This window comes from Bidens hawaiensis, unplaced genomic scaffold, assembly GCF_021521415.1.
Source record: "Bidens hawaiensis isolate Kalapana, Puna unplaced genomic scaffold, B.hawaiensis_p1.1 tig00006555_1, whole genome shotgun sequence".
Classification (NCBI taxonomy): Eukaryota; Viridiplantae; Streptophyta; class Magnoliopsida; order Asterales; family Asteraceae; genus Bidens; species Bidens hawaiensis.
Window position 1 is genome coordinate 519,812 of NW_027491442.1, and position 16,562 is coordinate 536,373.

Consider the following 16,562-nt stretch of genomic DNA (forward strand, 5'->3'; position numbering starts at 1 on the left):
AATTTTAAACTTTAACCATTAAGTGAAATACAGTCAATAAAATGATCATATATTGTTAATACAATTACAATTTACATTAAAATTACAGAAATTACATAATTAATATTACACAAATATGTTAAAAATAAGTAAAACCTTCCTTGTATACTACATTTGTGATTGAATTGGTCGGTATACGTTGTTTATCAAAAATCAAAATCTTTACTTCATGTCTGCTTGTAACTCTTGATAAAATAGCATATCGGTCTACTTATAAATCTTCTGTGTGACAAATAAGGTTCTTCAAGTACACACCAACCCTAGATAATGATAATGTATTCATGAAAATAACAAAAAAAATATTCATGCATATAAAAGATCATACCTTTTAATCAATTAATATGATGTCATTTGAGATCATCTGCTCATGTTTATCAAAAAAACATGATTATCACAAAAATCAGATTACTTGAACGTTGTTGATATAATCATTCTTAGAATCTTTAGAATTTATGATAAATTTGTTGGCATTAATATTATGTGTATGACAAATTTTTAATTAATTTAATATTTTACAATTAACAATTGTATAATCAAGCAACATATAAAACTGAAAAGCTATAACAAAATGATTTGTTTTATTTCATATGAAATGTGATTGTCACTAAAATGACAAAAACATACCAACCTTAAAGCTATGTTCAAATAACAGTGAGTTAGCAGAATATTAGAAGATCTAAAGTTAAATAAAGTGAATGTAGTTATTCTTATTTACAGCAGTTGAAAGTATTAGATTAAAATGCTTAAAGCTTAAATTTGAATACTAATCCCGTGTTATTAGTTAGTATTATGGGAAGTTATTGGAATATTTTATTAATCAATATATATTTTTTAACAACTTATAGAAAAAAAAAGAAGAAAATATTTCGGATTTTATGGAAGCATGACAAATGACTTTTAACTTGATTAACTATTTTTTTTAAATTAATGTGAAAATGAAATATTCCTTGAAATGTAATTAGAAGCATGATTAAGTTAAAAATAATAAAAAATAAAAATAATAAATATTTCTATTAAGTTACATTATAATAAGTGTGAATCTTAACGATTTTTTATAACATATTTTAATAATAAATGTTATGACTATTTTTTAAATTCTATATTTAGCTTAATTATTTTAATATAAATCATAATAAACGCTTTAATTATATACTAAACAACATGTAACACTAACGTATACCCCATTCATTGTATTTGTATAAAAATAAAACTAATAAGTTAATATAATATTGAAATTATGTAAATAACTAATGAAAACGATATTCTAGATTTCAATATCCTAAATGATTTTGGAAAACGAAAATAGTGGAATGAGATTAAAGCAGATTTTTTGGTTTAAAATTTTGAATGTTTTTAAATATGTAATTTATCTTATAAGATATATTAAATTAACTATATTTAAATGTGTAAAAAAGTATAAATCAAGTCATAAAATATATGTTTATGAAGCATTAATTTGTTCTGAGTTATGGAAAAAAATATTGAAAACTAAATATTGTTCTTCTTATTGCTTAAACATTTTATACTACACAAAAAAGTTAAATAAATAAATGATTAATTTTATACGTACCCCGACAAAATGACAGATAGTTCATATAGTAAATCGTTATATATATGGATTATGGTTGTAATAATCAACTTTAATGATATAATGCTAAACATCAAGATATATATAATAGGTATTCTCAATGTTCGCAATGTTTATACAAAATGATTGGAGAAAATTAAGAAAATACACATTTTCTCGAGTTCAAACGCATATGAAAAAATTATTAAATCCAAAGCTGAAACCAATCTTATATATAAAAAAAAATGCACTGCTGCTCAAATCCCAGTTTAAAAACAATTTCTGGTTTACCATACAAATCCATATTCTTCGACAATGATGCACCTTTATTTTATTTATTCGCAATTACTCGTGACTTTAAAATTTTATTCTAACAGACCTGCAACTTCAATTTTTATATTTTCTTATTTCACCATTAATGTTTGTAAATGAAACGGTTACGATCTACATTTAATAAAAATATTGTATTCGTGTATTGAAATGATTTAAAAGATCAGGACCATATATTAAAATTTGTTGAAAAAAATGTGAAGAAGGCTATGAGATTGACAAGTGGCAAAAGTGATATTATTTTATTAGAATAGATAGATATGAGGAGAAGTTGTTGGAATATTTAATTAATCGATACATATATTTTAACAATTTATATAAATAAAAAAAGAAGAAAAGATTTCGGATTTTATGGACGCATGGTAAATGACTTTTAATTGGATTAACTATATTTTTTAAATTAATGTGAAAATGGAATGTATTTCTTGAAATGTAACGAGAAACATGATTAAGCTACAAATAATAAAAAATAAAAATAAAAATAAAAATTATTTCTATTAAGTTACATTATAATAAGTGTGAATCTTAACGATTTTTTATAACATATTTTAATAATAAATGTTATGACTGTTATTTTTTTTAAATTCTATATTTAGCTTAATTATTTTTAATATAAATCATAATAAACACTTTAATTAAATACTAAACAACATGTAACACTAACGTAAACCCAATTAATTGTATTTGTATAAAAATAAAATTAATAAGTTAATATAATATTGAAATTATGTAAATAACTAATGAAAACGATATTCTAGGTTTCAATATCTTAAATCATTTTGGAAAGCGAAAATAGTGGAATGAGATTGAAGCAGATTTTTTGGTTTAAAATTTTGAATGTTTTTAAATATGTAATTTGTCTTATAAGATATATTAAATTAACTATATTTAAATGTATAAAAAAGTATAAATCAAGTCATAAAATATATGTTTATTTTTAAATAATTAGTTATTCCAAAAATTGCTAGTCATTAATTAAAAAAATGATATTTGTTCTTTAAATACTAAACAACATGTAACACTAACGTAAACCCAATTAATTGTATTTGTATAAAAATAAAATTAATAAGTTAATATAATATTGAAATTATGTAAATAACTAATGAAAACGATATTCTAGGTTTCAATATCTTAAATCATTTTGGAAAGCGAAAATAGTGGAATGAGATTGAAGCAGATTTTTTGGTTTAAAATTTTGAATGTTTTTAAATATGTAATTTGTCTTATAAGATATATTAAATTAACTATATTTAAATGTATAAAAAAGTATAAATCAAGTCATAAAATATATGTTTATTTTTAAATAATTAGTTATTCCAAAAATTGCTAGTCATTAATTAAAAAAAATGATATTTGTTCTTTAATATTATAGAAATACGAATTATGTTTATTTTTTAAGTGAAAATTGGCACAAGTTCAACGACTAGATGCGATTCTTACTGAGGTTGACCACATTTGATCGATTGTTAGTAACCAGACGGAGTTAAAGAAACTCCCACGACGGCATACCTTGTAATGCGTACTCGGGGAGTACTCGGCCTTGTAAACCTACTTTTACAACATTGATAAAAACAAATTAACAATTACAATAATATAATTAAACTCATTTCAAAACAATAAACACTAAAAATGGTGCTACGATTTACATATCAAAAAAGATTATTAACCGTTGAAATAACATTTTCTTCTTCACATGAAACTGTCTTGTTTTCTGTCGACATATTTTAAGAGGAATTGTGTTCTCTTAAGTAGAACATGTTAAAAAATTAATAAAATGATAAAACCATTATGCACCAAGATTCATACACATATCAACTTTAACAACCAATGCCTAAGGGTATATTTGGTAAAACTAGCTGATAGCTGTAGCTGGAAGCTGATGGCTTGTGGCTTTAAGCTGGCAGCTGGTAGCTGTAATTTTTTAGATATATTTAAATGTTTGGTAGAATAACTGAAACTTTTAATAAAATGTATAAAATGACCAAAATGGGCATAACTAAAAGAAATAATATTAAATGTACTTATTTTGGAAGGTTATTTAAATAATTAAAATACTAAAAGCTTGTAACTCTTTCTAAACGTTACTAGTTGGAGCTTCAAGCTTTAAGCTTTTTCTCATGACCTAAAAGCTTCAAGCTTCTTCAACTAAACAAGGCTTTTAATTGAGTATGAGTTTTTTCTTAAAAGCTTGAAGCCCCTAAAAGCTCCGACTTCAGGGGTATGTTTGGCAAAACTAGCTGGTGGCTGTTAGCTGGTAGCTGGTAGCTGGAAGTTGGTAACTGGTAGCCGTAGCTGGTAGTTGTGAACTGTAGCTTTTTAGATATATTTAGGTGCTTGGCAGAGTAGCTGGAGCTTTTGCAGAGTAGCTGAAGCTTTTAATAAAACTAATTGGGTGCCAACGTGGTGCGGCGGAGCGCGCGTGCAACCTGACATCAACTGTATAATCAGTGTCGGTACGTGATTCACTTGATGTTAGTGCATGCATAACCCGAATGCAGACGTGTACTTTGTGCAAATACAGTAAGCGTGTAATCGATGGCGAAAATCAAGAAACAAAGCTAAAATATACAGTAATTTCAAATAGATAATTTTTTAAACCAACCTCTTTTAATCTGAAACCCTTTCCGACCCGATACCGTTTTAATCTGAAACATGTTCTAACCCCGCCCATTTCGACTCAAAACCGTACTGACACGAACCGAGCTAAATTAAACCCATTTTTATCGACTCGTTCCGACCCTAATTTGGTCTTACACATGACCCGAGCTCGTCTGACTCGACTTGTTGCCAATTATAACCGGTAAAAAAATATAGCAATATCATACTCAAATTAAAAAGAATAAAATGCACTTTTTTATGATGTAATTTGTTTAAAAAAATATTAACATGTGAAAAAGTTATGGACTTTTAAAAAGTCATGCGGTAGTTAGTTTTGAATAAGGATAAAATATGTAACTATTATATAAATTTACAAAAGTTGATGAAAGTTCAATTACCAAACTTGTAAATTCAAATGTAAAAGCTTGTAGCTTGTTCACAAATGCTAGTAATAGTAGTATAGTAGTAGTAGCGTTTAAAAAATGAGCTTTTTCTCATAAACTAAAAGCTTCAAGCTCTTTCAACCAAACAAGACTTTTAATTGAGTACAAGTTTTTTCTTAAAAGCTTGAAGCTTGAAGCCCCTAAAAACTCCTAAAAGCTTCTTACCAAACATACCCTAGATTTTATACATAGAGTTTGACTGGATGATGCACTCCGACTCCAGATTTTATATATAGAGTTAAACTATAATTTTGAAACTCGAGGGGTTGTCGTACACCCCTCCCTTCTATATAGATCCGTCCATTGTAGTATATTCATAAAAACTTATAAAACTCTTAAAATCAAAAAATTCTTAGCAAGTCTACCAAATGTATTATAATATAGTATACAAATAAATAAACAAATAAAAGTTAAAAAATAAATTCCTTAACACGTTTAGTTGCAACTGGCAATGACCTCGAAGAGGAAACGAAGATTTGGGTTGAAAGTTACAAGTTCTCAAGTTTGAATCCGATCTCAACTATTTTTGTACCACAATAAACCTTCGACAAGTTTTTTCCGGAACAGAACCGCTATAAGTCTTAAAATAATATAATATAAAATTCTAGATAACTTTTTATCCACCGCCTCTAACATTGACCTGAATCCCATATAATAATATCCAAATAGGAACCCAAAATCAAACTAAATAAAAAGTCAAAATTAAAATAAAAAATAATAATAAATCAGGCGTCCGGCGATGGCAGACGACGGTGAGACGGTGGCGGTGGTGGTAGGGTTAATTGAGAAAGCAACCAACTCAACTGGACCCGACTTGGATCCGCGGATCCTCAAATCGATCAAATCCGTTGTCCGTGAGTCGGATTCGGAGCTCCGGATTGCGGTTGAAAACCTAATGAGCCTCATGAAACGAGATCACTCTCAGGTCCGTTAAATTGATTATTATTATTATTATTATTATTATTATTATTATTATGTTTTCATGTAATTTGTCAATTAGTTGTTAATTGTGTATTGTATACTCTGTTGATATATATCATTTATGTAGTGTAAATCATGCTATTATATTACTCATAATGAACAACTAATATTTGAAGCTCATATATTGATCAGTGATCACACGTTCTAAGCAGTTAATGCGGTAAAATATCATTTGAGATATTGGTTATCGTGGTGAGATATCTTTAAATCTTTATATCATGTAAATCATATAAATATAGCAATTTAAACAACACTAGTTTCAGGATCAAATACAAATATTTCTTAACGTGAAAACAGTGAGAACCAATTTGCTGTTATTATTAGGTTGGTTTTTATAAGTGTTTGCTGTTATTTTTTGTTTGTGTTTGCTGATTTTCGATTATGTGACGTTATAAGTGTTGTTGATTTACATTTTGTTGTTATTGTTAGGTTTTTTCTTATGCTGTTAAAAGTATTTGCTGTTATTATTTTGTTGCTAATTTTGATTCTTTTGTTGTTATTTTTAGGGTTTTTTCTTTGTTATTATAAAACATTGCTTATGTAGATTGTTATTGTAGTTGGTATTGTTTCCTACGTTCTCATTTTTGGTAGATTCGTGTTGTTACTAATAATTCAGTATACTCTCCTACAATTAACAAATTAACCTCTTGCAATTTGCAAAACACTACAATCGTAGCACTGATTAAGACTTGAAATGCTAACATGGAGCATTAAAAATTGATAATCAAGATGTAAATGGGAATATTGGTCAGTACTATCGGTACTGATATTATGACCGATATTTTAGCAAGGGACCAATAACCGATATCTCGGTGATATTGACTGCGTAGCACACATTAGACCTAAATTTCTGGGCATAAGTTATTGAATAATTAGACTTTAAGTCAATGAAGTTCGAAATATAGGTGTAGATGAAAGCTTACTGTCATGGTAATTGTGTTAGGGCTGTAAACGAACCGACAAGGCCTTGTTCATGTTTGTTCATTAAGCTTTTAGCGGATGAACGGACGGTTCACGAACAGATAACAGAAGGAAAATAACTGTTTGTGAACGGTTTACTTGAACGAGCGCAAACAAAGTTTTATTTGACTTGGCTAACTGAGAATGGTTAGTGCCAACGGTTCGCTCGGTCTACCAAGTTAACGTTGGTGTTTTTTTGACATTTATATTCGTATTGTGATCTTGAATATAAGTTAATCACGTAATACTCGTATATTTTTGTTTTATAGTCTATAATTTTGTTTAAATCTGTATAATGAAATTAGGAAAGAAATTAAAAAAATTTTAAAAACCTTTAAAGAACAAACATTAAAGAACACAAACGGACGTAAATGGACGCACTATCGAACATTCACGAACACAAATGAACGAACATAGTCTCTTTTCGTGTTCGTTCATTTAGTTAGTTGAACGAAATTCCTCATCCATTTACTTATTAAACGAACGAAATTCCCACCAAACAGTTCATGAATAGTTTGCTGAACGTTTGGTTCGTTTGCAGTTCTATGCATTAGACACAATCTACATTGACCTAAACTTCTGTGATAAGAGTTTGTAAATCATTAGTTTATATGTTTAAGTGTTTAGCAATGGTCATGCTTATGTGTTGATAATTTGATATAGCAATGGTTAAATGCCAAACAAGACATGTATTGTTTTACTTTTGCAGGCATAAATGCAATGCTTCTTTGTTTTGTTGGTTCTCAAATAGTGGTGGTTATCAAGATGAAATTCTGATATGCAGTTACATTACAGGTACGGTATCTCACACTAACTATAATCCATGAACTGTTCATGCGGTCAAAGCTTTTTAGAACCCTAATTGTTGAGAATTTGGACCAATTGTTGACTTTGAGTGTTGGGTTCAGAAGCAAACAACCACTCCCTGCACCTCCAGCCATTGCATCCAAATTGCGGTCTAAAGCAATAGAGTTTTTAGAAAACTGGAACACCACATTTGGAATCCATTACAGACAGCTTAGATTAGGTTATGATTATCTAAAGAACACCCTTCGGTATCAGTTTCCTAATCTTCAAGCAAATGCAGCAAGAATTCAGCAGGAGAGAAGAGAAAGAGAGTTAAAAACCCAAGAGATTCTGTTAAAGAAGTATGAATATTTGAAGTCCAATATCTCTTTGATAAAGGATGAAGTTAATTCAATAGTTGATGAAATTAGTGAATGCTTAGATATTATTATAAGTTCTAAAGAAGAAAACGTACCATTAGATCCTATCGATGAAGAAGAGTTTGAAGTTTTTCGTAACCGGGAACTGCGCATGATTCGTGAAAATGCATTGACAGAAGCAGATAAAGTACAAGAAAATAGTGAAAATAAAGTGGTGTTCGATGCGTTAAGAGAACTTTACAAGCTTTTAGTGACTAAACACTTAGCTGCAGTTCAAGAATCAGTTTCTGTTCTCATAAGGGTAGAGTTGTCAGATAACCGACTTAGAGATACCATGTTAAAAGAGTTCATTGATATTAAAAATCATCTCAAATCAATAGAAAAGAAATGTGAAGAAGTTGGATGCGTTCTGTCAACTCATGAAAATGATGAGGAAGAAGATATATGGGAAGAGGGTGCAAGTATATCGTTTAATATTCCAAAATCCGTTACACCCGCTAAACAAAATGATTCTCCAGAATGCAGTAAAAGTAGAGAAACAAATTCTAATTTGAAGGTGAAACCCAATTTGGATCCACAAAAAAGAAAGCTTATGGATGAAGCTCCGGTGATGAAATGGGGTTCGTTTTTGGATAACTGGGGTTCGAACCGTGTTCATATGGCTAACCAAAGAGGGTTAGAGGTTGAAGCTCATTGGGGTCGGGTTGACCATGATGCAGTTATCCCAGCTAATAAGATCGCTGAACTAAATGTGCATGCAACTGTATACGAAGAAGAACGCAAAGAAATTCAACAATGTTGCGCACCTTTAAGAAAGGGCGGTTATGTGAGAGACGGGATTTAAAAGTATGCCCGTTTCACGGGCCTATTGTTGCTCGAGACAGTGAAGGGATGATAACAAACCAAGAACCCAATATTACTAACTTTTCACAAGAGGATTTGTTAAAACAGGCGGTTAAGAACGTTAGAGAGAGAGATAAAGAGGTTATGAAGAAAAGAGAGTATGATAAAAAGGAACTAAAGCACGCTAAACTTGCTAAGGTTCGGGAGCATAATGAAGCGGTGTTACGTGATGCAGCAATGGCTTCGACTTCGGTCTCGTCTGCTAGCGGAGAGTTACATTTGGGTAGAGAAAAGGCGAGTCTTGCAAAGATGTTGAAGAAGAAAGTAACTGCAAAAGATCGATTGGCTACAAGGTTGTTGAATAGGAAGGCTATTGCAAGACAGGTGAATCTTGCAGGTGATGATTCAAAATACAGAGAAGCTTTTCCTAATCAATGGTAAAACTTTTTTTTATGTTACTTTATTTGTTTCTTGTGTTTTTTTTTATTTTTATTTTTTAAGTATGTTTTATGTAATAAGATATTTTGAAATGTGTTGTATATAACAATGGGTACAAATAATAAACTTTAGTGGTGTTGTACTTGCTTGTGAAGGTCAATTATACCCGTTTTCGACCAAATCAAACTATTTTTAAATTGGCTCGGGATGACCTGTCACCGACCCAATCATTTTACCAGGCCTAATTTGTAAGTTCTTAAATACGCTCCGCCGGATGATGTGTCAAGCCACATAAAGGTTTATATGTTCATATTAAACTCTGTTAGTAGAACGTCGCGACTTTACAGCTTTGAGATATATACCCAGGTTCATGAAAACTCATTTCGAGGTTTACACTTAAAGCTTTTGCTAAAATGACTTGTTTTGACTGGAACCTATTATACTTATATAAGTGTGTGACCCGATCAAAACTAAACTATCTCTTAAGCGATCAGCTCTGACCCATATCCATATTGACCCGTCACCCTGCCTGGCCTGACCCGTCTGGTTTACCAGTCTTAGTTATAAGTATTTGATATTTGTCGCACGCTAAAAATTTCCGGTCTGTCATTGTTTCTAATGAATGGGATGTGTCTGCATGATTGAGGATTTGACTCTTCATATGATACTACTTGTTGATGTCTTTTCATATGCCCACCACTTTTCATATGATACTTGTGGTGTCTTTTCAAACTTCAAAGGCTCATCACCAAACAATGTGACTATTTATGTATTTATGTGATGATAAATAAGTTTGCTCCAATTAGAATAGACACAATTCTTTAAATGATGGTAGTTAAGGCACCTACTTCTACTAGTTTCTTAACTGTTTGAAAGATCATATTATTATTTTGATGGATCTTAGATTGATCAACTAGCTAACTACCAACTAAGATGTCACTGAGTGGTTTAGAAGATATCATAATTGTGCATGTTGAATAATATTATCATGATGAAATTGCAACAAAGAAAAGTGTTTTTAAAGTGGTTCCATAGTGAATAAAACTTCACTCATGTAAATTAGATTGGGAATTTAGGACAATTCTTATCACTCTTTTCCAATGTTTCAATTTACTACACGTTTTTTTTTTCACTCATAAATACCGAAAAAGGATGTAATGAGAAAAGACTTAGTTGATGATTAGGTAATCATTATTCTCAACACAATCTAATAACTTGTAGTTAAAGGTATTTATTCAAGGGATCGGACTTATTTCTTTCGGTCAAAGATGGCCCACCCAATTTACTTTCTTCCCTCATATAGCAAGCTCCAAGGGCCCTGCTCCGCGCCACATTATGCGCCTGTGTGATGGCGTCGCTGGACGTTGCTTGCCATTGTGGATGCCCTTCCATGCTTGGGGCGTGATGATAACATGTGGTCTAATATATATGAGAGGAGATGTGCGCTTAGCTTCCAAAAATCTTATTACAAGTAGTAGTTGGCCTATGAGAACACTGCTTTAACTTATTATTTCATGCGTAGTTGGTTTAAGTAATGCAATTATGTTATACAAGATAAAATAGGAATCCGTTTAAAACCGAAAATTAGCCCGTATTATTTAAACTAACTGCATATTTTCATCTTATGAAGAAAAAATTATGACCATGAACCAAAAACTATTCTTGATGTGGACAAAATATCAACATCGTATATTTCTTTCAAACTTGTAAAATATAATGGTCAGGTTATTCTATAAATGGGGACAAAAACAAAAAGGATGACAAGGATTTGTAGCCACGTAAAAAAACCAAAAAAAAATAAATTAAAAACCATAACTCAAAATTTAATAAAAAAACGAAAAAAGTAAAAACATAAAAATGTTTCCACCGTCTTTCTCGTACTAAAAAAATGTTGAGTCAATTGCGTCTTTTTGTTTATCATTGTGTTTATTTTCATCATTGACTGTGTCTTTTTTCCTTGATATTGTGTTATATTTTGTTCAACATTGTGTTATATTTTGCGACATATTGTGTATTTTTTAGTTATAATCGTGTCTTTTGTTCATTTTCGTCATTGTGTATTTGATTTCGGCATTGTGTATTTTCGTCGGGTTTTTTTTTGAACGGGATGATGGGAGAAACATTTTAGTTTTATTAAATTTTTCATTTATATTTTGAGTTATGATTTTTTATTAATATTTTTGAATTTACTTTTAAAAGGTTTTTTGTGTGGTTACGAATCCTTCTGACACTACTTATTTTTGTCTCTCTTTGTATTTTAACTTTACCCAATATCCCAATATATAATAAGACCTCACACACACATTAAAAACTTTATATTATATAACTAAAATATAAAAGAATTTAAAGATGTTAGGAGAGGTTATAGATGGGATTAGATGCGTGCATGTAGGGGACGAGGTGTTTATAAATGCATAACATGCTTGAAATTATTAACTACATAAAGATAAGATATATGTTAGGCAGACATCACAATCAAGATGGTTATGGGTAGAGATGTTCAACGAAACCGGTTCCTGGAACCGAACCGGTGGACCCGAACCGGACCCGAACCGGTTCCTACCCGATTTTTGTAGGAACCGGACCCTATCTGATTCAACCCGATGATTCGTGACCGGTTCTTGCATTTCTGAGTGTGGGCGGGTAGGAACCGGAACCGAACCGGAACCGGTTCTGGAACCGAACCATCCGGAACCGGTTCCTAACCGGTTCTAGCCGTTGGATAGAATATAGCCGTTGGAAATCGTTTTTTTGGCCGTTTTTTGACCGTTGGGATCAAAAATAGCCGTTTTTTGGCTCCCCCAAGCACCCCACTACTAGTATGAATAGGTATTTGGTGTCATGGGTTCATCACAACACTCAAAACGCAAACCCGAACGCAAAAAAATACAAAAAAAACGCTATTACAACGTTTTGAGTTCTCTAATCTCTTGTTTTCTCTTCTTCTATATTCATATTTGTTGTTATGGCTACCTCACAATCCTCGGTTGGTCAAGGTTCCAGCGCCGAACCAAGTTTCGTTCGTATTGTACCTCATAATCGTAATCAAGAGATTTGGTGCAATTGGGATTTGGTTTAATTGAGTGACCATTCATTCAAGGCTCGGTGCAAGTTTTGTGGGATTTATTTAAACCCACTTTCGAATTCAAATTTGAAGAAACACATCGAAAAACCGTATTGCAAGGCGTTGAAAAAGAACGTCGATTCGCAACAAACGCAAATGGATAGTGAAGGCGGAATATTTACATACCAAATTGATCGAGTTCAAGATCGTATGGCGAAGTTTGTGATTCAAGAAGCTTTGCCGTTTAGCCACTTCGACAACCCTCGCTTAACCGCCATGATTCGAGATACGCTTCAACCACAATACACTCACGTTAGTCGTCATACTCTTAAACGTTATTGTTTAAAATTGTGGAAGAAGGCCAAAGAGGTACTAATTGCATATTTTGAAAATATAAATACAGGAATAAACTTAACTAGTGATGTTTGGTCGGCTCCACATGGTCTACCCGAATCTTATCTTTGTGTCACCGCTCATTGGGTAGACCCGTCATCGTGGGAAATGATGAAACGCATCATTGCTTTCGAACTCTTTGAGTATCCACATACGGGAGATAATTTGTTTGAAATTTTTGATTATGTTATAAAAACTTATAAACTAGAAAATAAAATATTTTCAATGGCATTTGATAACGCGTCGAATAATACATCGGCGGTTGATAAATTAAAATTAAAATATACGCCGATTTGCAATTGTGTATTTTTTCACTCAAGGTGTGTTGCACATATCATTAATTTAATCGTGCAAGACGGACTTGCTTCGGATGAGGTTACATCGGTTATAAACGATTTTAGACTAATGATACATGAAGTTTTTAAGAAAAGTAAAAAAAGACAAATGGAATATAGAAAATTTTGTAAAGATACGGGAAGAAAAGCTTTGGGAGCTAATTGGGATGTACTTCATCGATGGAATTCCACTTGCATAATGTTTCAAAGTGCTTTGAAACAAAGAGAAACTTTACAAATGTTTCATTCTAGTCTTGCCGAGAATGATTTGGCAATCCCCTTTTCAAATGAGAAATGGGAAATTTTCAATGACTTATCGACTTTTCTTGAAGTTTTTAAAACATCAACTACGAAACTATCGGGAACGTATTATCCGACAAGTCCCTTGGTTCTTTCGAAGTTATTTTTAATCGTTAACAATCTTAAAGAATTTGAAAATAAAAGTCCAATGTTTTCAAACATCATATTACCAATGAAGTTTAAATTAAAAAAATACTTTCTTGAATTGCCACCGGTTTTTACTTGCGCCGCCGCTTTAAACCCAATGTTAAATGTTACGGGGGTTGAATGTGTGATAGACGAAATTTTTTCAGCCTTAGATATGCATGAAGTTGACCCAAACTTTTCAACAGAGGCAAAAAATGTTTTTAACTTGAATTTTAAATTTATGTATGACTTTTATTTAAATAAATATGGGTCAAACATACACATGCCTATGCCGGGGGGGTCTTCATCAAGTTCAAGTGCTACTAGAGTACGAGATCCCATGATTAGCCTTATGAACACCGTTCGCAACGTAACGGCTAAAAAACAAAGGGGTAACACCCCTTCAGGCGAACTAGGAAGGTATAGTGTAAATGATTACTCTACCGGTTTATCCGAAGAGGAATATGGCACTTTTGATGTTTTGGCTTGGTGGAAGGTAAAGGAACCCGAGTTTCCGATTCTTGCCACCATGGCCCGTGATTTACTAACCGTCCAAGCTTCTACGGTAGCTTCGGAATCCGCTTTTTCTCTTAGTGGCAGGGTAATATCGGTGAGAAGAACAAGACTAAATTCGGAGTCGGTGGAGATGTGCATTTGCTTAAAGGATCACTTGGACTCAATCGATCGTATTCAACACGTAACCACTCTCGAAGATGAAACACCACTTGATGTTCGAGTGCACGACAAACAAGAAGACATTTCTACAAGTAATTCCGAGGAAGAAGTCGTCGCTCAATAATTACGACGAACAAGAAGGCTTTTCTAGAAATAATATGTCACAACTTTATATTTATAAGTTTAATGTTTTGTTAGTTTGTTTTTGAAGATTTTAAAACATGTCACAACTTTATATTTATTTTTATGTTAATTGTTTTTTTTATTTTTCATGTTATACAAATACGAATCGTAGTTTATAATCCAAATCGCAAACGAAAAACGAAAAAAAAAAATTTTTTTTACACTGTAACCGGTTGGAACCGGTTACGGTACAGGAACCGGTTAGATAGGTTAGGGGTCCGAGGGTGGGAGAACCGGTTCGGTTCCCTAACCGGTTCGAGCCTGGAACCGCTTTAATTGAGGGTTTTGAATATATGAACCGGTTAGGAACTGGTTCCGGTTCCTAGTCCCAAACCGTTTTGAACATGTCTAGTTATGGGCGTTGTGACATTGCTCAATATATTTTCTCCTTTTATTTTTCTTTATAACCAACTAAAACCAAATCCTTTTATTTTTCTAATTTTCTTACTTCCTTTGTACAAAGTAATAATAATAAACAAATCATTGACATGACGTAGTGATGTGCCCCAATAGTTTTTTTCAATCATGTCATAATTTTCTATCCTTTGTATATCTTCAAAGCAATTAAGATTTTAGATTTTTTACCAGGTTAGATCCTAGAAATACATATGGGCGTAACGAGTTGAGTTCAAGTTTGGATTGTTTTAATTTAAAATGGTTAGATCACAAGCCCAGCTTATTTAGAGTTTTATTTCTAAGTCTGAGCTTGGTTTATGAGTAATTTGTCAAGCTCAAACTCGTGTTGTTGATTTTATTAATTATTTTATTACGTTATTTATATTTATATATTATAATATATATATATATATGGGTGAGATCTAGTGAAAACTCTTCTTAAATAGAAAACTTAAAAATTCTTAAAAAACAATTTTTAACTTTTTTAAATTTTTTTTTGAAGTTTCTTTTTTTCCCACTATTCTTATATGTTGTTATTGGTTCAAAAAAAAAAAACTTATCGGTAACCTCGTCGGTATAGTGCGCATTGCATATATGCAAAAGTGTTTGTATTGCATAGAATACAACACTATTACACATATTTGATGCACCCTGTTGTATATATGCAATATAAGACTAATACACACATCGAATACACATTAGTACGTATGTGTAATACAACATTAACTCACATGTGCACCACATCGACTTTTATTTTATTATTATTTTTTTCCATATAATACAACAGTACTACACATATACAATACACAAATATTGAATATATGCAATAAAACACTATTAAACTCAAAAATACATAGTAATACACATGTGTAATACAACGGTATCGCACAGTAATACGTATGTGCATTACAGCGGGTTTTATTTATTTATTTATTTTTTTCGAGTGAAATATAAGAAAAAACAAGAATAATGGCTAAAACAGAATTTTGAAAATATTTTTTTATTTTTAATTAAAAATAATTCTTTAGGAGTTTTTAAGTTTTATCTCTAAAGGTGAGTTTTCTCTTGATCCTCTCTCTCTCTCCATATATATATATAATTAAATATTTTTATCAGATGTTTATGTACAAGAAATGATATCATATAAATATATCAATAAAAAATTTATATAAATAAAAAGCCAATTTAGCCTTGCGAACCGGCTCGATCTCGACTTTAAACAGGCCTTAATAAAAGATTAAACTCGTTTAAGCACAACTCAATTCTACCTTTAACAAACCAATCTTAACCAACTCACGAGCAAAGTGACTATAATAGAAGGCACAAAAGGGGTAAATCCATTACATTCAAAATAACATATCATTTTTCTTCAAATAGAAATAATATAATACAAATTTACTTTCTTGAGTACCAAATTTGATAAGCCCTTCTCAACTAACCACACATACATAATTCAATAATAATCCAACATTTTGCAATCTAGTTTACAATTCACAAACAATAATAAAATCCCATTATTCAACCCTATCCACTGATCTCATTAAAAAAAAAAAAAAAAAAAACCTATCAAGAAAAGCAAAGCACCTCCTGTTGTCATTCTTGCCTTCATCTCCCTCCCCCTGGTTATTGATTTCATCATCTTAACCTCATTGGGGAGGGAAAAGCTTTCATCTTTACACCAAGATATTCAAATCCCACATAATATTATTATTATTATTGTTCAAG

General features: G+C 31.3%; 1 pseudogene across 1 annotated transcript; it reads left to right on the plus strand.

The window, feature by feature from the left end:
- Positions 1–5,687: 5,687 nt before the first annotated feature.
- Positions 5,688–9,369, plus strand: LOC143632910 (UV-stimulated scaffold protein A homolog; annotated as a pseudogene). The gene is made up of 2 exons (XR_013153594.1): positions 5,688–5,902; positions 7,714–9,369. The product of XR_013153594.1 is annotated as a UV-stimulated scaffold protein A homolog (transcript).
- The last annotated feature ends 7,193 nt before the right edge of the window (positions 9,370–16,562 follow it).